This window comes from Urocitellus parryii, chromosome 7 (assembly GCF_045843805.1).
Source record: "Urocitellus parryii isolate mUroPar1 chromosome 7, mUroPar1.hap1, whole genome shotgun sequence".
NCBI classification, from domain to species: Eukaryota; Metazoa; Chordata; class Mammalia; order Rodentia; family Sciuridae; genus Urocitellus; species Urocitellus parryii.
In genome coordinates this window covers 134,266,225-134,288,252 of record NC_135537.1, presented here as the reverse complement: position 1 = coordinate 134,288,252, position 22,028 = coordinate 134,266,225, and the positions used below count along the sequence as shown (strand labels likewise).

General features: G+C 35.5%; 1 protein-coding gene across 1 annotated transcript in view; it reads right to left on the bottom strand.

Moving 5' to 3' along the window:
- Ube2g1 (ubiquitin conjugating enzyme E2 G1) overlaps window positions 1–22,028 on the bottom strand; it is a 98,478-nt gene that overhangs the window by 52,425 nt on the left and 24,025 nt on the right. The gene's annotated exons all lie outside the window — the stretch shown is intronic.

The window sequence follows — 22,028 nt, the reverse complement described above, 5'->3', positions numbered from 1 at the left end:
AGTGGTAACTCAAAGCCTGGACTAGAATAATGATGGTCAGTCTGGTTCTCCCCACTGAGAACCAGAACAAGAACCAGCATAAAACAATTAACCAAACTTGTATTATGGATGAATGGAAGAGAGGGAGGCAGGGACACCGGGAGGGGGAGGGAAGAAGTGAACCAAGCAAACCAAGCTAAAAAAAAAAATTATTTTTTTTTATTTTTTATTCTTTTGGTGGTGGTACAAGGGATTAACCCCAGGGTACTATCACTGAGCAACATCCCCAGCCATTTTTAATTTTTATTTTGAGATAAAGTCTCACTACATTGCTGAGGCTGGCCTCAAACTTTTGATCTTCCTGTCTTAGACTCCTGAGTGACTAGGATTACAGGTGTGCACCACCATGCCCAGATCAAATTAATTTTTTAAGCAAATGTACCATTACAATTATTTTATGTTTTCCAGAATGCTAGTTTTCTGCAAAAACACTTTTAGTACTTTATGTACACTAAAATCTCTCCCCTGAGTTGAGTGGGTTAGTGGACATAATAAATGTCAAATGAATTATCAGTATTTTGACTAACAAAGATACAGTAATGTCTAAGATTCTGGGATGGATTCTCTGCCTTGCACCCTGACTGTGAGAGTGAAGGTGCTGAAATAAGATAATAGGATGCTATCATGCTTGCTTCTTGACTTCCTTATTCATTCTGCTATATCAAAGCTTTGGATTCTGATACAGAACAATTTATTTGTGAGGAACCAAGAACTCATGAGATAACCCTGAAACAGCTGATAGACTTATTCAACCTTTTTTTTTTTTTTTTGGTGGGGGGGTTACAAGGGACTGAACCCAGGGGCACTTTACCAGTGAGCTACATCCTCACATCTTTTTATTTTGAGACAGGGTCTTACTAAATTGCTTAGGGCTTTCCTAAATTGCTGAGGCTAGTCTTGAACTTGAGATCCTCTGGTGTCAGCCTCCAGAATCACTAGGATTACAGGAGTATGCCAACTTGTTTTAAAAATCTAAATGAGAAACCAATGTGACTGCCACTTTGATAGACTCTTTCTTGTGCTGCATTACAAATGACAATGAAGACAACACTGCATCAAAACCATGAGACATGTTTATATAAACAAGCAGGGTAACATACATATTACTTTTTTTTTAAATGCACTATTTTAAAAGGGAGTAAAAACCGCACCAAAACCATAAGTAACTCTATCCGGTAAAATCAGAGTAAGATTCTTCTCTTTCCACCATTAAGTAACTTCTCAGGAAAAGATATTATTTCTAAAATTCAAGAACTTTATAATACATTACAAATTCAAAACATTTTTACAGTTAAGGATTTCAAAGACCATTGAAAATAATGATCTTTTCAAATAATTGAATCATCTGAGTAATCAATTTCTTTCTTTCCAGTATAACTTTTTTCACTATGTTGCCTAGTACATTGCCATTTAGGCATTTTGTTTTTTTAAGGTGTGGGTTTTTTTAAAAAAGCATTTAAGGGCTGGGGATGTGGCGCGCTCGCCTGGAGGCATGCGTGAGGCCCAAGTTCGATCCTCAGCATCACATACAAAAACAAAGATGTTGTGTCGGCCGAAAACTATAAAATAAATATTAAAAAAAAATTCATTCTCTCTCTCTCTCTTAAAAAAAGGCATTTAAATATGTTGCTACTTATAAATATCTAAATGTCACTAAAGTTTCCTTAGTCACTAAGTAAATTAATCTCCCCCTCCTTAACTATAACTAGTAGAAGTTTCTAATGGGATTATGCCAAAGGTGAGAAATTCCTCCTGACTCATCAGTGGAAAGACTAGTTTGGTCAGGTTACCCAGAGCAATGAGTTACATCTCATCTCTACAAAGTTTTACTCATTATAAAATACTTTCATTGAGGTATCTAATAATTTAGCATCTTCTATGGTACAAGGCAAGTGACTGGTCGTATAGAGGTTGCAATAATCCAAAATCTAAATTATCATTTATCATAATTATCATTTGGATTTTCTTTCTTTTTGTCTTTTAGTACCAGGGATTGAACCCAAGGGTGCATTGCCACTGAACCACATCCTTAACAATTTAATTTGGGTCAGGGTCTCTTCAGGTTGCTGAGGCTGGTCATTAACTTGGGATCCTCAGGCCTAAGCCTCTGGAGCTGCTGGGCATAATAGATTTTCTAAACAAGCCAAAGGCCAATTTCTAAAGCAGATGCCGTCAACTTTCTCAAACAAACTTTTCCATAACCCCTACACCTTCAAATTCAAAGCTATCTTTAAAATATTCACTGTGTTATCTAATTTTAGGAATGAGAACTATCTTTCTAAGTCATCTACAGAAAACACAAGAGGTGGCAGGGTGGCCAAAGCTGTCATCCCAGTAATCAAGGAGAAATGCAAAAGAACAGTCAAAGAAATTTAAGGAGACCCTGACACAAAATAAAAAATAAAAATGGGGCTGAGGCTATAATTCAGTGGTAAAGTGCCCCCTTGGTTAAATCCCCAGGGAGGGAGGACGGAGGGAAGAAAAAGGAAAGAAAGGAGAGAAAAAAAGAAAATGCTGGAAAGCCAAATTGATTAGATGATTTAAAAAATAAAAATACCACATGTAAAAACAGACATAAAAAATGAAAAAAGGCATGGTATGATCCCAACAGCTCCAGAGGCTAAGGCAGGAGGATAGAGAATTCAAAGCCAGCCTCAGCAACTCAGCTAGACCCTGTCTCTAAATAAAATACAAAAAAGGGCTGGGGTGTAGCTCAGTGGTTAAGTGCTCTGATTTCAATCCCCAGTAACACACACACACACACACACACACACACACACAAAAAAAAAAAAAAAAACACTAAAAGTCAGCTGGAATCTAATGGTACAGGCCTGTAATTCTGATTACTTGGGAAACTGAGACAAGAGGATCACAAGTCTGAAGCCAGCCTCCTCAATTTATCTAGATTCTATCTCAAAATAAAAACAATAATAAGAAAGCAGTTCAATGGCAGAGTGCTTGCCTAGCATGCATGAGCATAATGTCAAAGGTCCAAACCCATCTCCCTCCAAAAAATGAAAAGGCTTTGGCCACCCTGCCACCTCTTGTGTTTTCTGTAGAAAACTAGGAATTTAGCTAAGTTGTAAGGTATCTGCCTAGCATGCACAAGTCCCTTCTTTGGATACCTAAGTACCATCAAAAAAGGAGAAGGTGGTGAAGGAGAAGAAGAAAAGGCAAATTATGCTCTTACAAACCCTTAAAACACTCAAAATGGTAAAAATCTTTTGGTAATTTTCTTTAAAAACTTTCTTTTTCTTGTTTTCTGATACTGTGGATTAACCCAGGGGCACTTAACTACTGAGCGACATCCCCCAGCCTTTTTTATTTTTTGAGACAGGGACTTGCTAAGTTGCTTAGGGCCCTGCTAAATTGCTGAGGCTGGCTTTGAACTTGCAGTCCTCATGCCTCAGTCTCCCAAGTCGCTGGGACAACAGGCATGTACCTCCACATCCAGCTCTTATTTTCTTTTTACCTAACAGAATCAAATACTTTTTTTTAAAGTTCTCAATAATGCTAAGAACATAGTATAAAGTGGCATTTTACTACAATGATGGTTGATTCCATCAAATTAGCAAGTCTTTTCTAGAAAGCAATCAATGATATTTATTAAGAAATTCAAAGAATGCTTATCTTCTTTGATTCAACAATAACCACTACTGAAAATTTATCCTGAGAGAAATAATCAACTATTACACAAAACTGTTTTTCATAGGAAAAATCTGCAGTTATTTAAGTAATTTATAATTTAAAAAATGTAAAAGTTGAAATAAGAATGCTATACATCTATTTTAAATTACTTTGAGCCAGGTGGCACACGCCTATAATCCCAGCAGGATTGGGAGGCTGAGACAAGAGAATCAAAAGAGTTCAAACTAGCCTCAGCAACTTAGCAAGCACTAAGCAACTCACTGAGATCCTGTCTCTAATAAAATACAAAATAGTGGTTGAGTGCCCCTAAGTTCAATTCCCAATACAAAAAAAAAAAAAAAATTTTTGGAAAGAGTATCTGATGACATGCGAAAATTTTACAATTTCTTAAAAAGATAAAATAGTGTAAATATATTTCAGACTGAAAAAACAAATACTGTAGGTAAAGATCAAAAAGAGAGGGAGCTTTGGCCTACACTACTAGTTTGTCTTCAAGTTCAAAGTGCTAATATAAGTTCATGTGTATACCACTTCTTCCCACTAAAAACCTAAGTAAATAAATTTTTAAAAAACATTTAAAATAATTTTAACTATAAATTAAAAAAAAAATACTAGGTAATTTGCCCATGGTTCTGAAAGATGGAGACAGATGGAAGAATGTGAACTGATAAGCAGAGTGGAGGGAGCAGAAGAGCAGAATACTCACAGAGGGACTGCAGCGAAGGCTAATCTTCTGGGTAGAACCCCAGAGAGGCGCCAGGTCAGTGACTGCCGAACGAGGAAGGTCAGTAGTGAGAAGTGGGACTGAAAACATCTGTCATAGCAAGAAGTCAACAGAGAATGTCTAAAGTTGATAAACCAAAAAAATAAACACTATCAGCATATTATTTAGAAGCATGGAGTTAAGCCCCCAGGAGATCTGAACCAAAAAGGTTTTTTAAAAGCAGCTGCTTCTGGGGAATGGGGCTCTTTATTATTAGGCCTTTTGATTTATGGGTATTTGATTATTTGACTTTTTAAAGCTAGATATACACAGAAAACTGATTTTTAATTTTTTATTCTTTGGTTACATTTTGTTCGTTTTCCATTAAAGGCACAACTCAAGAATTTGTTCTCTTACTGTTAAATGAGAGACTGTATCTCATTTGGCAGTGTTTTTCAACTATAAGTTGTGCAGTCATGAAACAGATCTACTGGGATTTAACTAGCATTTCATTTTACTAAGAGAAAAATAAAAATAAAGATATTGTTGGTAAAGCTTTCATTTCAGTTATAGACGTTTATTTAAATGTGTGCACTGAAGTGCTTTGTCAAATCTTATTGAGTCTGTTTCTCAACCTAGCAGTGAAAGTAACCTTGTAAAAAATGTAAATTCCAATCATGTTGTGTATTTCTTCTCTGTGATGGCCCACAAGGCTCTTCAAAGTTAACAGCACCTCTCTCAATTTTCTGATTCTGGGCTTAAGCTAAAAAAATTCAAGTAAGTCCCCACTTCAGGGCCTTGGTGCTTATTCACTCCCTCACCTAATGCAATTCCTCATTGAAATGTCACCCTATTATAAATTATAACCCCCAAATCCTTACAAGCTCCCTATTTTATTCCCTTTCGATTTTACTTTCCATATAGTATTAATGTTGTCTAACTTCCCGACTTTAACTAGATCATACAAGCTCTGGAAGGGCCTAGATTTTTGTTTACTGATATCATCCCATGACTTATTAAAGTCTGATAGTAAGTATTAGTTGAATTAATGGATTAGTTGAAAATACATACCACCTTAGGAAGCCAAATTATTGACAATCAAGCAAAACAGTTTGAGAACCCAAAGAAATATTTATAACAACTTTAATTTTTGAGGATAAGCTCTGAACTATAAATTCCAGCTGTTCACAATATGGAATAAGCACATGCTGAATATGTAAGACTATTGAAATAACCTTGTTAACATTAATAATGGCTCACATAAAGAATACTTGTATCCTAGCCATCATTTAAAAAAAGAAAGAAAAAAAAGAAAAGAAAAATTCATGGGAGAACCTGTTCCCTAAACAGGTAAGCTACTTTAAAGTACAGAATTTTTACAGCTTTTTTTTTTTTTTTACAGATCACAGTGAAAGTCTCACTCTCGGTAATCACAACTTGCTTATAGTCACAGTTTTCACTATTTCCTTCAACCCTGAATGAAGATCATGGGTCATTGATTACCTTCATTTCTTCAGAATAAGACAAAGAACATCGGCATTCAGCATAAATTCATGAAGAAAATCTTTTCATTGTGGTACACATGGATGGCAAAGAATCTGTTGATTCATGGTTTCCAGGAATTTTTCTCTATTCCACATTGTAACTTACTGAATAAAAGATAGCCTCAACAGATTTTCAATGATTAACAGGGGAAAAGTCATTGAACACTTCTTTCCCATACACAGAAGCATATGGAAAAAACAGATTCCAAAAGGAACAAAAGAAGTTTATCCAACTGTCAAAAAAAAAAAAAAAAGTACATTTAAAGCCTGAAAAAAAAAAAAAAAAGAGGCTTTTCCAGATCTCATGCCATTAATAAAACACAACAGCTAAAACCATTTAACAATCACTTGTTTTGTGTTCTTGGGAGATAAATATTGATAGTAGTTGCTTTGCAACTGTTTTTAACCCATTGTTAACTGTTTTTAACAATGTGGTTTTACCTGTTTCTACTGTAAGAAGTAAAAGGCTTTTTTAAAAGGAGGGAAGTAAATGAGACAAGTTGAAAGGGAGCTCACAGACATAAATAAATAAAACTGAATGAAGTACTGAAGTCATAGCAAAATGAAAACCACATTAGATACAGGAAGCAGGAGACCTGATATTGATGAAAACAAATTTATGAAATCAAAGATAATGGAGAGCATTATATAGAGCACAATAGAAAAGAACAAAGGAACATTTTTTAAAATGAAATGGAAGACAGGAAATGAAGATGAACAATAATAAAACTGATTTTTGTTGAAGAAAAATAAAAACAAAAGCATATTAAAATATATATAAGAAAGTATCCCTGAGTCCACAGTTTAAATGGCTTACCATGTAACAGGAAAATGTAATAGAGAATCACACCAAGACCGAGATATATCCTGATGAAGTTACTGAACTTCAAGGATAAAGAAAGAATTCTACCAATACCCAGGCAGAAGTAGGTCACCTACAAAGGGAAAAAAACAGTCAGGCTGGCCCCAGACTTCACTAGAATAACCCTAGATGCCAGAAGATAAGGAAACAATGTCTACTGAGTATTAAGGGAAACCTTTCTCAAAATTCTGTAACCAGCCAAAACATCATTTCACTTTTGAAAGTCACTGGCAGATATTTTCAAAACTTGTAACAATACATCATAGATGCAACCACTTCTGAAAAATCTATTTTGTAAATAATAAGATTTAAGTACATTACAGCTATAGATTTATAACCACAGAATTACAAACTACCTTATTTCTTCATCTGTTCTAAAACATACTTTTTTCACAATTTAATATATCTGAAATCAGCATGTACATTACAACTGAAGATGTATTATAATTTCTTTGACATTTAACCGTATTAGTGGCATACAAAATAACTAACCATAGAACAAATCAATGATACCTTAAGAATAATGAGGCTGGGTTTGTGGCTCAGCGGTAGAGTGCTCGCCTCACATGTGCAAGGCCATGGATTCAATCCTCAGTACCACATAAAAATAAATAAATAAAACAAAGGTATGGTTTTAAAAAAAAAAAAGAAAGGATAGAAATTGATATGGAGCTTGAAAACAAGCAGGATTGCCTATTCTCATATCCAGCAAGCAGATTTAAAAAAAAAAGACAATGAAACACAGTACGTAACTTCCAAAATAAGAGAAAAAATAAAACCATGTAGTTTAAAAGAAGAAAATGAAAATCAAGCAAAAAGACAAGTAACAGCAACAGCAAAAATAGACTAATATAACAGAAATAAAACCAAATATACAACATTAATGTAAATGATTAGTAGCATCTCAAATTGGGTCCAAAAGACTAACCTTGATCCAACTACATGAGATCTACAAGAGATAAACCTAAAATAGAGACTTTGAGAAGTTAAAAGTAAAAGGTTAGACAAAAGTATAGCAGGCAAGTATAAACACCTTTTTAAAATCCACTGAATTCAAAATGAAAGAACATTTATAAAAGAGGCATAAAGAAGGTCACTTTTTATAATGATCAAGATCATAAAAGATACAATGTTTATAAGCCTATGTATATCAAAATCTTCATAACATGTAGTTGGGGCCAAAACTTTTTAATACAAGAAAAACCTTTGGATAGAAATTTTTAAAAAGACGACAATCACCATTTCAATCCTGAAAGATCAAATAAACCAAATGATAAAACAGCTGGACATATGATGAGAAGAGACCAAATCTACGGAAGAGTTACAAAAATTGATCATCTATTTAGACCACGGACACCTCAAAAATTCAAAAAGGAAAAATAGTCTTGACCACAATCTGACAATGAAGCAATTATACTACTTCCCTTAATGTGGTAAACTTGATGATTTTGTAATCATTCTTTAAATTATCAAAGATGGAAATCAAAATCAATAATAATCTAAAAAATAAATAATTATAAAAACCACCTATAGGGCTGGGGTTGTAGCTCAGTGGTAAAGTGCTTGCCTCACATGTGTGAGGCCCTGGGTTCGATCCTCATCACCGAATAAAAATAAATAAAAATAAAGATATTGTGTCCATCTACAATTAAAAAATTTTTTTCAACCAACCTATATAAAAATCTTTATTTGGTACACAAATAAATCTCTATTTGGAGGACATTTCATAACCTAAAACTTTCAACTGATCAAGAATTAAAATTAAATGTAGTAAGCCAGATACAGTGGTGCACGCCTGTAATCCCAGCAGCTAAGGCTGAGGCAGGAGGATTTCGAATTCAAAACCAGTCTCAGCAATATGGAGGCACTAAGCAAGTCAGTGAGACCCTATCTCTAAATTAGATACAAAATAGGGCTGGGGATGTGGCTCAGTGGTTGAGTGCCCCTGAGTTCAATCCCCAGTACGTACATACATACATACATACATACATAAAGTTAATAAGGTGAAAAACAGAAATACTACAATTTTAAAAGTCACGTACGACAGGTTATGACATCCTTATAATGGTCTGTAAGGCCCTGCAGAACCTGGCAATGCCATACAGCTTGTCCCTTAGCTACCTTACCTTCTACTACTCTCCTCTTTGTGGAGTTTAACTTCCAACATGTATAATAACAAGTCTTAACATCCCATTACCAGAAGTTCCAGAAACAGAGAACATAAAAAACAGAAAAGGATATTATTTATAAGAAGGGTAGACACCACACACACACACACACACACACACACACACACACACACACACAAAAAAAAAAAAACACTTCAGAACTCCAAATCCTAAAAGCTTCCAAAAAGAAAAGATTTTGAGGGCTGGGGAGGTGGCTCAAGCGTTAACACGCTCACCTGGCATGCACGGGGCGCTGGGTTCGATCCTCAGCACCATATAAAAATAAAGATGTTGTGTCCAACGAAAACTGAAAAATAAATATTAAAAAATATTCTCTCTCTTGGGCTGGGGATGTGGCTCAAGCGGTAGCGCGCTCGCCTGGCATGCGTGCGGCCCGGGTTCGATCCTCAGCGCCACATACCAACAAAGATGTTGTGTCCGCCGAGAACTAAGAAAAAAAAAAATATATTCTCTCTCCCTCCCTCTCTCTCTCAAAAAAAAAAGAAAAAGATTGACATTAAAAAAATTTTTTTCAAACAAAATTGGTACTGAGCTTCCAAGTGAAAAGGGACAATGGCAGCTATTCACCTATTTGTCCAAAATTGACAAAAATAAATTTTGAAAACAAGATAATATAAATGAAAAACAGTTCTACAACTATAATAACTAACATAGTATAATATGGACCTGGAGATCTAAATATAACAAAATAGATTGCAGAAATAAACCAAAATAACAGGGAATTTAATATGTAATGAATCTGATTTCTTCTTCAAATTAAGAAAAAACAATCATTAGTCAAAATGATATTTTAGGAAAACTGGTTAGCTATTACTGGAAATGAAGTCTATCTCTACCAAAATCCTTACAACAAGAAAAGTATAAGTCAGGTTTGGTGGCATAGGCCTAAATCCCAGCTACTGAAAAGGTTGAGGCAGGAAGATCCCAAGTGCAAGGCCAGCCTCAGTGAGACTTGTTTCAAAATTAAAAAAAAAAAAAAATAGAAAGGAATAGAATATACCAAGGATAAAGTGCCCCAGGGTTCAATTCCCAGGACCTGGCTGGGGTGGGGTCCAAGGTGAGGGTTCAAACACCTCGGACTGTTTAAATGCAGAAAACCAAAAAAATAAAAAAATATTAGAGGATGATTTCATTTGAGAATATTTCTATAATCTTGGTTTAGGAAGAGTCTTAAATCAGATACAAATTGTACAAGACACACCTTGATGAAAGAAGTGGGGGAGGATAAATAAATAAATCAAACATCTGAAAGATTTAAAGGTAGGAAGGAAAACCCAAAAGACAAACTAAGGGACAAATATTTGCACACATGAAGGGGCACTGATCCCTACATAACTAATGGGCACTAACAAATAATTGAGAAAGATTAAACCCAACATTTGCACAAAGGAGTGGAAACACAAGCCGAATAGACACACGAATAACATTCAACCTATTTTAAAACTCCAAGTAAATCATGTATGAGATTGGAAAGTGCTTATCAATTTTAGTCAGAAGTGGCTGAGATAACCCAACAAGAAATAGATGAAACTAACTGACCGAATTTTTGTTCAGCACAATTTGGCACCATTAAGACTTACTTTTCACCCCTTCATTTATTTAAATTCCATGTTGAGAGACTGGGTATAGCTCAGTGATAAGAGTCCTTGCCTAGCATGTGTGAGCATATTGGGGAAGGGGAGACTGAGGTGTACCCTTCAGGAATTTATACTACAGACATGCTGGTGCAATTAAGAAAATTACCATTTAATTTCTCAATGAAAGAGTGAAGCTTGATCATAAAAAATATTTTATGTACCACACTTTTAATTTATTTGTAAATATTTAATCAGTTATATTTACACATTGTATAACTATTCACTCCTCTTATTATAATAAGTTTCCTATTTATTGGACCTTCTGAAAAAAATTCTTTAGCTCTATCTTCTGATAGATCCCCTATTATTCAATCAAATTATTTTCAACAACTCCTTTCCTTCTTTTTTATAGAATCCTGTTTCTGTTTACAAACTTAATTCACCTTATCTGTCTCTTTTTTAAGTTCTCTTCTCCCTGTCTGGGTCATGTTTCTTCCTGGTTGTTTTCTCTCTAGTGATTTCTCATATGAGGAAAAAGGAGGTTTACCTTTCCTCATCTGATAAAACTTGATTGTCCATATTTAAGAACAGAGAATAAAGGGAAAGGGACTGAAACTATACAAGTAAGACCTGAGAACTGATAGCTTCATTCACCATAAGAGGGTCTGGCTCCTGTTAGGAGAAAACATCTTTTTTAAAGATTTTTTTAATACCTTTATTTATGTATTTTGACCCGGTGCTAAGGATTGAACCCAGTGCCTCACATGTGCTAGGCAAGCACTCTACCACTGAGCCATAACCCCAGTCCTTTATGTATCTTTATGTAGCTCCATTACAACATGTCTATGAGTAAAGCCTAGCATCTTGAAAATGTTTAAAATTATGTGTAATTTTCCATTCGGGCACGTGACACATGCCTGTAATTCCAGCAGCTTGGGAGGCTGAGACAGGAGGATTGCAAGTTCAAAGCCAGCCTCAGCAACAGCAAGACTCCAAGCAAGGTGCTAAACACCTCAGTGAGACCCTGTCTCTAAGTAAAATACAAAAATGGGCTGGGGATATGGCTCAGTAGTCCTGAGTCCAATCCCTGGTACGACCCCTCCCCCCCCAAAAAAAGGTATATGTAATTTTCCATAAACAGACTGTCCATGCCCTTGTTCATTTTACTGTTGGGTCTTTGTGCTTTTTATTTCAGAAAATTTTATTATTTTAAATTTAAGAAAGTTTAAGAAAATTTGATTTTGCATGTCATATTGCATGTTTTAATAATTTTAATTAAAAACTAAGAACATAGCAAATTATTCACAGCATTTTTCTGTACCTAAGTTTTTCCTCATTTCTACATTCCTATTCTTTTCAAGTTACATTCTCTTATATAATTTTTTTAAAGTAATTTCTTTATATGGTTAATTATTGCACCAAAGCTTATTTCTGCTTCATCTTCCCACCCTTTTCCCTTTCTCACCCACTTAACCCACAGACTTAGAACTCCCTAGGGGAATGAAGGGGGCCAAACTGTACTTTGAGATTTTTTTTTGTACTTAATTAAGAAATGAATGTCATTTATTGGATGTACAATTTTTTTTGTACAAGATATTAAACTCAAGGACACTCAACCACTGAGCCACACCCCCAGCCTTATTTTGTATTTTAGAGACAGGGTCTCACTGAGTTTGAACTCATGATCCTCCTTTCTCAGCCTCCAGATTACAGACATGTGCCACCAAGCCCGGCTAACCTTAACTATTTATGCCATGTAAAGACACTACTCTTTACTACCTAATAAAGCATGCCATTATCTAAAATATCCACTGAAGGTAGTCTCCTCCTCTTATGAATATATAATATTATATTTTTATCTTTCTTATGGCATACAACTTCCCTTATTCTAATATGGGTTTCTAGACTACAGGTTTCATTTTATATTTTAGAATATTCTTTTTTCAAATGTTGAACATGGAATACCAGAAAGTATAATTTCATGAAAAAATTTAGTTGGATTATGAAGGTACTTCAAACATAGTACATTTAAATTATTTCAATTACCAACCTTTGATTTAAATCAATTTCTCTTTAACCTTCCTCTCTTTAGTGTCCAACTTCCCACAGATCATCTAAAGGTCTTTTGAAGGGTTTTATATTCTAAATCTTCTTACCAAATCTGCCTTCACCCCTGTTACTTTTACCCAACAACCCAGTAAGCACCCAGGAGTCTGAATCACCAAGATCTGATGATTCTCCATCAACCTTGTCTCTCTGATGATGCTCTGGGCTCTCTCATCAGACTTCTTCCTATCCCCCATTTTCACCTTTTCATTTCCTATCTCACCCAAAACTGATACTGATATTCTTATGGATTTTAACATTTTGGGTCTTATTTTTATTTAGTTATAGCTGGACACGATACCTTTATTGTATTCACAAATGCCAGGCAAGCGATCTACCACTAAGCCACAACCCCAGCCCATGGATCTTATTTTAAAATAGGAACATACTTAAAGTCAGTAATAGTTTGAACAGACTTTCCAAGTAACTTCTGGTTCCAACTCCACTAGTCCCACATGATCTTCCCCTGCTTTACATCTGGTCTTAAAATTGCAATTACTAACTTATATGAATATATATAAATTTCTCTGCTACTTCTAACCAACTTATACAAAAAATTTCATTTTCTATTAGACAATGTTACAATTTTGCTAAACCAACTTTTACACACATAGTAAACAAAACCAAACACTTTCAAAACTGTAACACATAAAATTACCTTGTTTTTGATTAAAACTATAAAACTTGTTTTTATGAAATGTGCTTTAAAGTTGATATTCTGTGTGACTGGCACCTGTGGTGGCCAGAATCTTTGCAAAGAAAAAGATGACATAACTAGAAACTACCAACTGATTCATCTTACATGAATGAAAGCCAGTATTTCCTGAGTATTGCTCATATAAGTGACTGAAGGAAACTGGTCATGTGAATCATGTTGTAATTTTACAAATGTTATAAACTTACACAATCTCATACACCAAATCTTTCATAGTTAGATCTACAAAGAGTTACTGTAGTGATTTTAAGTGAGTACTAAGGAGTCAATTCTCACCAAGCACTATGTTTGGTAATCATGCCTTCCCAAGTGCTGACTTATTTAATGCTCACAAAAACTCTGTAAGTACTAAACTTTTTTAAGTACTAAACTTTCCACATTTTACAAAAATCTGTTCTCCTTCCTGAATCTCTGCCCATGTAATTACTACTCCACCTTCTCTCTTTTTACTCTGGATGAATTTTTCATGCTTCTAGATAAGGCTCCCAAACTGGGTGGTAATTGGAACCCATCTTTTTTCCCCAAAGACACTGCTTCAAAAATCCTTAACCCTCCTCCTTTGTCATCATGTCTTCCCTCTACTAAATTCAATCTCATCAACATCAAACATCCTATCAATTCTCCAACCTTTAACAAAATATAACAAAACTGAAATCCACTCCCCATCCACATGTTGTCCCATTTCCCTGTTCCATTTTTTTTTTATTTTTAATATTTATTTTTTAAGTTCTCGGCGGACACAACATCTTTGTTGGTATGTGGTGTTGAGGATCGAACCCGGGCCGCAAGCATGCCAGGCAAGCGCACTACCGCTTGAGCCACATCCCCAGCCCCCTGTTCCATTTAAGGCACAACTTACGAGCTGTCTTCATTCTCAATCTCCACTTTCTCTCTTCCTGTTCTCTCAGGCTCATACCAATCTGGCTTTGGGCCCATACCATTCCACAAAACTGCCTTCCTCAAAGTATCATTCTCCCCCAGTGGTCACTTCATCCTTCCTTTCACCTGACCTTTTTTGTGACTCAGTGGATCTGTCTCCCTCCTTGAAACTTTCTTCCCTTGGCTCTAGTTTCTGATAATTCCTGTCTTCTTAATGCTAGTACCCAAGACTTAGTCCTTTATCCCCTTTTCTTTACCTACTTATCCCCTTGTTGATCCTATCTAACTTCATGGTTTAAACAATCTATATGCTAAGTAATTTCCCAGTTTATATCTCTAAGCCAAGTTTCTTCACTGAAATCCAAACCAAATATAATAAGCTGCCTATCTGATTTCTCTATTTAAGTCTAATAGGCTATCCAAACTAAGCATATCCCAAAACTGAACCCCTGGTAATCTCTCCTCCTTGACCTACAGTTTTTTCCCATCTTAGTAATGCCAACTTCATCCTTTAACTTGCTCAGGTCAAAATCTTGGAGTCATCCTTGACACATTTTCTTACACAAATCTCCCAGCCCCAACCAAAATTCCAGTCCAGCAGCAAAACCTGGCAACTCTATTTCGAAATGTATCCAAACTTCAACGACTTCTCTCCACTGGCACCATACTGTATCAATACCATATTTCATCTGACTTACTGATCAAGTCTCATAATCAGGCTTTTTGTATCTGCCCTTGTCCCCCTGATATTTATATTCTCAGGATAGAAGCCAAGACACAGCCTGTTTAAATGTGCATTAGATCATTTTACTCCTGTTTGTAAAACCTCTGATAATTATCTCACCCAGGGTAAGAGCCAAAGCCTACCCAGAAACACTGCTTGCCTCTCCCCTCTTCCTTGCTATCCCTTCTGTGCCAGACCTTCTGCCCATCCCAAGGCTTCTGTGGTTTGTTACTGGCTCTGTCTAGAAAGCTCTTCTCACAGACACCAATGCAGCACATCTTTTCATTCCCTTTTGCCACTTTTTCCTCCCTCTCCAGGGCACTTATACATTGACACACTAGTTAATTGTCTGATTATCTTAATCATCTTAAACTTAATTATCTGATTTTCTGTGTTACCAGACCAAAATGCTTAATGCTAGCAAGATTTTTTTTATGTTCCATTCTTTCAAGTTCTATTATACTTATAAATATAGGCAGTCAAATATTTGTTAAATGTTGAACTGAATCTGAAGATTGAATTTTATATGTCAGGCACTCTAAGTGCCACTCTAAGTTTTACATGATTCCATGACTTAAAAACTTTAAAACTTCATAAATCCAAGCCTTCTTGTCCTTTATATGAGGGTGGGAGATTTCACTACATTTTTCTTTTTGCGGGGGACGGGGATTGAACTGGGGGCACTCAACCACAGAGCCACGTCCCCAGCCCTATTTATATTTTATTTAGAGACAGGGTCTCACTTAGTTGCTTAGTGCCTTCCTTTTGCTTAGGCTGGCTTTGAACTTCCTGCCTCAGCTTCCCAAGCCACTGGGATTACAGGAGTGCATCACTGTGCCTGGCTCACTATATTTTTCTTTAAACTGTTTTCTTTTTAGGGGACATATATATTACTGGTAAATTTCAGTTCAGTTGCAACAGATATGAACTCTGAAGACTAAATCCCTAGGAATATTCTCTGAGGGGATGGGAGGAAGAACAACAATGACTATTAGCTGTAAGAAAAAAAAATGATGAAAATAAATTTATTGGTACTTGAGCAAGTTTCTAAAACAACAGTAAATCCCTTCATTTACTAAAGGCAGAGCCAATATAATCCTCAACAGTAAAGCAAGTTAATATGTTAATAATACAACAAGAAAACATGCAATTAAGAGTAATTAAAGCTATTAACAATGACCAAACAACATGAGAGTCTGGACCTGAGAGTCTGGAGCCCAGTTCAGCAATAATACGAAAAAAGTTCAATACAGCTTGCCCTAGTACCAGTGCAAATATCATTAAAAGGAATGAGTCCCCTGGCTTTGTGGCGCACACCTGTCGTCTCAGTGACTTGGAAGGCTGAGACAAGATAATTACAAGTTCAAGCCAGCCTCAGCAACTCAGTAAGACCCTATCTCAAAATAAGAAAATGAACACATTGGGCTGTACCTCAGTGGTAAGCACTCTTGGGTTCAATCTCTAGTACCAAAAACAAAGAAATGGGTCTTAGTGGGTTGGGGTTGTGGCTCAGTGGTACAGTGTTTCCCTAACATGTGTGAAGCACTGGGTTCAATTCTTACCACCACATATAAATAAATAAAATAAATGCCCACTGACAACTAAAAATTTAATTAATTAATTAATTAATTAGGTCAATATCAGGGTGCAGGTGGAGCCCTAACTATAGAGGATCATAAATAAATCAATATAAATATTTTAAACCTTTTTAAGATTAAAGCAAAAGTTTCTTTTTAACTCTAACATACCTACATGTGATACAATATTCATGCTTTTTCTTGAACTTTGGGTAATAGAAGTTCATATCCCCTCCACCCAGATTTTTTCCTGCCCCTGTACTGGGGATTGAACCAAGGGTCTCCTATATACTAACTAGGCAAGTGTTCCACAGCTGAGCTGTATATATTGCCAGCCCTTTCCCTTTTTTTGGTACCAGAGACTGAACCCAGGGGCATTTAACCACTGAACCATATCCTCAGCCCTTTATATTTTTTATTTTGTGAAAGGGTTTTGTTAAATTGCTTAGGGTCTCCCTAAATTCCTCAGGCTAGCCTCAAACTTGTGATCCTCCTGTCTCAGCCTCCACAGAAGCCCCAATTACAGGCACCACCATGCCAGGGCTCAATCCAGACTCAAGTAAATTTTTAAGTAAATGTTATAATTTATCTATAAATATTACTGTAAGTTCTAATATTTAGAAGTTCTAAAACATAAACACAATATCATCACACCCTTAAAAATTAACAATAATGTGTTAGTACCACATAGCCAGTATTCAAATCTCCCAAAGACTAAGTTTACAATTAATTGCTTAGAATCAGTATCATTCCAAACAAGATCTCTACATCATATTTTAGTTAATATGTCTTTTATTTGTGTGGGGTGGGGGGTAGTAACTGGGGATTGAACTCAGGGGCACTCGACCACTGAGCCACATCCCCAAACCTATTTTTGTATTTTATTTAGAGACAAGGTCTCACTGACTGGCTTGGCGCCTCTCATTGCTGAGGCTGGCAATCCTCCTGTCTCCGCTTCCTGAGCCACTAGAATTACATGCATGCACCACCGCACCCAGAGGTGCTTTTTAATGTATAGCTCTCTGGAGTCAATTCCTCTTATCATTTGTTGAAAAAAATACCAAACACTTGCCCTGTAGAATTTCTTCCTTTCTAAATTTTATTGATTGTATATTACACCAGTGTTTTTTAGCATATTCTTCAAATCTCGTACAAAGTAGCCCTCCCTTAAGAATATGTTCCAAAACACTCCTAGTGGTGCCTTAAACTATAGATAGTATACAGAACCCTAAATATACTGTGTGTATGTGTATGTGTGTGTGTGTATGCATGATAAAATTTATAAATTAGGCACAATAAGAGATTAAAACAATAAATCATTGTATATAGGTTCATGCTTTCTGGCATAACTCATTCTGTCAGAATGAGATTTTTACTCATGTCTTTTCCCCTCAAAATTTCATGCCATTTCCATCTTAAATAAGCACTTACCACATTCTATAACCATAACTTTTGCAGTGTGAGATGCAACAGCAAAAATAGCATGAATTTATTTTTCCTTCTTCACAGTGTTACAAATAAATTTGTTATTACCATAACCTCAGCAATCTCAAAACATATATTTTTTTCCTTATTTAAATCAAGAACTTTTACCTTTTCGTTTAAAGGGAGTACTTTGAAGCTTCTCTGACATATCTGTATTGCCAATATCACTGCTCTTAATATATGGCTTTGAGGCCACTATTAAGTCAAATAAGAGTTATTTGAACATAAGCAATGCAGGACAGCTACTAGTGACTATAGGCTACAGTGTGGATATGCCAGGATGATTCATGTCCTGGATGGAACATAAACAAGATTTCATTACACTATTCAAAACAGTGCACAAACTAAAATGTATGAAGTTCATTTCTCAAAATTTTTCATTATTATCTTCAAACTGAGGTTGATTTCATGTAACCGAAATGGCAAAAAGCAAAGCCACAGATAAGGACAGGATTACTGCATTTGGTTTTCCAGGAAAGCTTTGCAAGATCAATGTTTGATTTTTTTCCCCTTGCTCTCAGAATTAACTGGATTCTGTAGTATTTCCCAAAGATGATCAGGAAGGTGTTTATTGTTATTAGTTTTAGCATTATGCAGTTGATATGTTTTGATCCTCATATATTTCTCCTTTTATTTGCCCACTTTGTCCAGTGAGCAATCAGTCTGGTGGGAAGCCTTTCAAACCTCTGTCCTCCCTTTCTTACTTTCTGGTATGACAAAATGTTCTGAATACATCCAGTCCCAGGACTACAATCAAGCATCTCTCCATGAATCCCTGGTTTCTTTTACAGGAAATAGTAACAAATACGTTATCATACCCTATCTCCCATTCTTGTGAAATTTCCTTGTTTTCTCCCTCCTCCCCATTACTCCAAAATCAATATAAAGTACCTAACTGGCTCTCCAACTAATAGGTAATGTTCCATATAGCTATCTACCCCAATCTAAGAAACTTATCTTGACACGGATTAAAAGGAAAAAGGAGGAGTAGGAGTCACAGACAAAACAGGAAAAAAAGCTAAAACTTTTTTTAAAATTAAGATAAAAGTGGGCTGGGGATGTGGCTCAAGGGGTAGCGCGCTCGCCTGGCATGCGTGCGACCCAGGTTCGATCCTCAGCACCACATACCAACAAAGATGTTGTGTCCGCCGAGAACTAAAAAATAAATATTAAAAATTCTCTCTCTCTCTCTCTCTCTCTCTCTCTCTCTCTCTCTCTCTCTCCTCTCTCACTCTCTCTTTAAAAAAAAATTTAAAAAAAAAGATAAAAGTAATAAAGTTTGAGTATACCTATTTCAAAGAACAAACTGCATTTTTCCTACCTTCAGTTACACTTCCTACAATTTGAAACTCAATTTTTGCTTTATTATATGCATTTATGCAACCAAAAAATAAGATCAAACTTCAACTTGAAAACATAATTATCAGAAATTTTTAAATCAGTTTACAAACAAATCTGATATGGTCACTTTCTAAACCAGAGACCCAGAGGGGACAAGTAGAATGACAGCACCAAATGGCCAGTCAGAAATATAAGAAAGCTCTGGCCACTTAATGAGCAACTCAGTGTTTATTTCCACCACCACCCCTTTTTTTTAGGAGGGAAAAGTGTCATTGGGTCTCCTCTTCAATGTTTAGCAAAAGGTAATCTTCTAACAAATAATCAAATAACCTTTCCAATCCAAGCCTGAGGCAGATTGCAAAGACCTGAGAAGTTTAAATGTTGCTCAATTTGGATTTTAAGCAATATTGTTCCACTTCCATTTTACAACAAAAATGATATAATTTACTTGGTAAGACATTTTTTAAAATCCAACAGTCCTGATTTATTTCTAATAACTTATAAATTTCCCATGTTACTTTAAATGAACCCAAAAAGAATTTTAAAACTAAACAATTTTGAAACAAAACATACAGCAAATAAAGCTCCAATAACATTACAAAAAAAAAATGTTTAGCAATTACTTATCAGGTGATCAGTCAGCCATTGAATTTATTATTGAAGTTTCTTCAATCATAGTTCCAGACATTTGGTACAACATGCTTTTACTGAAAAAAAAAATCTCACTCAACAAATGTTTACCAGCTTACTAAAACTTATTTACTCTTCTAACAGTCACCTATTGCACAATTCTCATCTTACAAGAGATCTCTTGCTGATCTCCAGAGCATGAAATCAGAGATGGCTTCAGTATGTAGATCCACAAGTAAAAATAGAACAGATTCCAGCAACTCAACTTGAGAAGGCAGAGGAAGAACATAACAAGCCTTATTTAAGAAAACAACTCATGGTTGTATTCCAAATCATAAAATGGAAGGTGATATTTGCCATGATTTGGATACAAACTGTTGAATAATTTAATATTCTACTCTTTGAACTAGTTTTACTTTAGGATTACTAACAGAATTCTAACATCTGCTACTGATATGTCTATACAGCATTCAAAATTGCTACACCAAACTTTTTCTCTTGCCAGGCACAGTGATGCACATGTGTAATCCCAGCAGCTCAGGAAGCTGAGGCAGGAGGATCACAAGTTCAAAGCCAATCTCAGCAACTTAGGGAGACCCTGTCTCAAAAATAAAAAGAAGGGCTGGGGATCTGGCTCAGTATCTAAAAGCCCTGGGTTCAATCCCTGGTAACAAAACAAAACAAAACAAAAAACTTTTTCTCTTTATAAAAATGACTAACTTTAAAATGCTAATGTGATTTACTCCCAAGCATCTGAAGTTCCCCCAACTGTCCTAACTTTTTAAAATACCTGAATAGTTCCCAGATTAAATATCACAGTGATGTTTTCTAACTCCTTCAGCTATATGGTTCTCCAATTTTATGACAATTATAAGTTTGAGAGTCTTCTCTACTAAACAAAAGCACATCCTAAAAGAAGCAATTTCTCCAGTATCTCCCAGACTCAATATTTTTTAAAGAAAGCATTTAAAGATTTATTTAATGATTGAGAATACCTCCAATCAAGAGCTAATTCTCTTTAAAAAGTTTGAATCCTGGGGCTGGGATTGTGGCTCAGCAGTAGAGTGCTCGCCTAGCAGGTGCGAGGCCATGGGTTCGATCCTCAGCACCATATAAAAATAAATAAACAAAATAAAGGTATTGTGTCCAACTACAACTAAAAAATAAAAAAAAAAAATAAGTTTGAATCCTATTTCCAATATACCAACCAGCAAATTTCTATCCCATATAGTATGGCTAAAGTAATGAATTTAGAACACTGTGAAGTCAGGTCAAACTAAATTTCAACTAGAACATTCATTTCAAAATAATAAAGTATTCACAGAATTTCTCATTTTGGACAATGTTACTCTCCAAATTAAACTACTTGTAAAGATGTGCATCCAAGACTGAAAAAATAACTTATAATGAAATGGCAGGGCCATTGTTGTCTATTTAAACCACTTAGATAATATAACCAACCATATTATCTCCATAATAAATATTGTCTTCACACTCCTACAGAGAATATGCTTTTTTCTAGATCATTCAAAAATGGTATGAGATCATGAAAGAACCACTAACAAGAAAAACGGCCAGAATACAATCATTTTTTTAAACTCCATTACTTTATAACTTAACCCATAAAGAAATAGTCTCCAAAGGCCCATTGGAATGATTCATATGGTAAATGAAAGTATACCAGAAAGGATCAGGGCAGAAAACTAAAGTACTTTAGATGTTTTAAGAAGGAATTTAGGGCTGGAGTTGTGGCTCAGTGGCAGAGCGCCTGCCTCACACAAGTGGGGCACTGGGTTTGATCCTCAGCACCACATAAAAATAAATACACAAAATAAGGATATTGTGTCCATCTATAACTTAAATTTTAAAAAAAGGAATTTAGTAGCAGGGTGCAATGGCACACACCTACAACCCCAGAAGTTCAGGAGGCCGAGGCAGGAGAATCATGAGCTCAAGGCAAGTCTCAGCAACTCAGGAAAGCCCTAAGCAACTTAGCAAGACCAAAAATG